We start from the raw sequence: 2,360 nt of genomic DNA, 5'->3' as shown, positions 1-2,360 counted from the left end.
CCAGCTTTGAATGCAGGTTTCCAGCTTCAGACAAAATGTGGCTCCAAACGTGCAGTTTTGCGCCCGAACGTGGGATTTCGCTGGGGACGGTTTCTAAATTCAAGTTGGCACGGGGGGCAGCGGTGTGTGTGGTTATTTTCCCAGGATTGATGATCCCCAATTCGTGGGTCCGTTTAAAGTTTTGTTTGGGCTCCCGTTTCGCGGGGAAGCGCGTGCGCGTGGCGAGCCTGACCTCCCCGTGTCCCCCTCGCCCAGACCTTTCCAACGCCACCCGGGTGAAGGTGCTACGAGGTCCCGAAGTGGAGATGCCTGTCAATGAGCACCTTTTCCCAGCTTTGAATGCACGTTTCCAGCTTCAGACAAAATGTGGCTCCAAACGTGCAGTTTGCGCCCCGAACGTGGGATTTCGCTGGGGACGGTTTCTAAATTCAAGTTGGCACGGGGGGCAGCGGTGTGCGTGGTTATTTTCCCAGGATTGATGATCCCCAATTCGGTGGGTCCGTTTAAAGTTTTGTTTGGGCTCCCGTTTCGCGGGGAAGCGCGTGCGCGTGGCGAGCCTGACCTCCCCGTGTGCCCCTCGCCCAGACCTTTCCAACGCCACCCGGGTGAAGGTGCTACGAGGTCCCGAAGTGGAGATGCCTGTCAATGAGCACCTTTTCCAGCTTTGAATGCAGGTTTCCAGCTTCAGACAAAATGTGGCTCCAAACGTGCAGTTTTGCGCCCGAACGTGGGATTTCGCTGGGGACGGTTTCTAAATTCAAGTTGGCACGGGGGGCAGCGGTGTGTGTGGTTATTTTCCCAGGATTGATGATCCCCAATTCGGTGGGTCCGTTTAAAGTTTTGTTTGGGCTCCCGTTTCGCGGGGAAGCGCGTGCGCGTGGCGAGCCTGACCTCCCCGTGTCCCCCTCGCCCAGACCTTTCCAACGCCACCGGGTGAAGGTGCTACGAGGTCCCGAAGTGGAGATGCCTGTCAATGAGCACCTTTTCCCAGCTTTGAATGCACGTTTCCAGCTTCAGACAAAATGTGGCTCCAAACGTGCAGTTTTGCGCCCGAACGTGGGATTTCGCTGGGGACGGTTTCTAAATTCAAGTTGGCACGGGGGGCAGCGGTGTGCGTGGTTATTTTCCCAGGATTGATGATCCCAATTCGGTGGGTCCGTTTAAAGTTTTGTTTGGGCTCCCGTTTCGCGGGGAAGCGCGTGCGCGTGGCGAGCCTGACCTCCCCGTGTGCCCCTCGCCCAGACCTTTCCAACGCCACCCGGGTGAAGGTGCTACGAGGTCCCGAAGTGGAGATGCCTGTCAATGAGCACCTTTTCCCAGCTTTGAATGCACGTTTCCAGCTTGAGAGAAACGGGGGCTTAAAATTCACAGTTATTCGCCCGAACGTGGGATTTCGCTGGGGACGGTTTCTAAATTCAAGTTGGCACGGGGGGCAGCGGTGTGTGTGGTTATTTTCCCAGGATTGATGATATCCAATTCGGTGGGTCCGTTTAAAGTTTTGTTTGGCTTCCCGTTTTCGTTGTGTAGCTCTGATTTCACTGGGATAGTTTTATACACTGCTTTAGAGTGGGGCACACACGTGAGAGTTGTTTTTTCATTGGAACTGACTATGGCCATTTCGGTGTAGACGTTTAACGTTTTCTTTCGCTTCCCGTTTCCGTTTTATCCAACCGATTTCGATAGGGACAGTTTTGTTATTTAAGTTGGAGTGGGGCGCGACGGCGTGCGTTGAAATTTTTCGCCGGTTTCAGCTCCGTTCACGGTTGTAGCTCCGTTTGAAGTTTTCTTTCGCTTCCGGTTTCGCGCACGCGCACGTGCGCGTTATAAGTCCCGGTTTTCCGTGTGCCCCCGGTTAATACCTTTCGAATGAGCCTATTTTGATCAAAATCCGTTCGGCGGAACCGAAAATGAGCTCGAAAAACGGTTTTCCCAGCTTCCCAATGCATTTCCCAGCTTCTGATTTACAAGCGTAACATTGTCGCGACCCCCAGTCCACCAGACAGCTACCATAGAGTATATAAGTCATCCTGGGAAAATGAATGGAAGTCAATGGCAGTATGACTTTACAGTGGTTTTGCCCATACCACACAAGCCCAATGAACCATGTGCACCACATGTGTCTCCCGCTCGCGGGTGAAAACGTATCCGCCATGAGAGGCACTCGGGGCGGGCACCCGATGGGGCACGAGACCCCCCCACCCCTGGTGGTCAAAAAAAGTTAAAGTTTTTTTTCGCTTTCCTCCAGGCGCCTACTTGGCTCCGGGGCGCCCCAGAATCATGCCCCCCGACCCCGGCACCACCCGGGGGGCCGATGGGGGCCCTTTTTTTGAAAAATTTTTTTTTTCCATATTTGAAGCCCC

Source organism: Osmerus eperlanus, chromosome 4 (genome assembly GCF_963692335.1).
Source record: "Osmerus eperlanus chromosome 4, fOsmEpe2.1, whole genome shotgun sequence".
NCBI lineage: Eukaryota > Metazoa > Chordata > Actinopteri > Osmeriformes > Osmeridae > Osmerus > Osmerus eperlanus.
The sequence above is the reverse complement of the archived record's forward strand: the minus strand, read 5'-3'. Positions refer to the sequence as shown.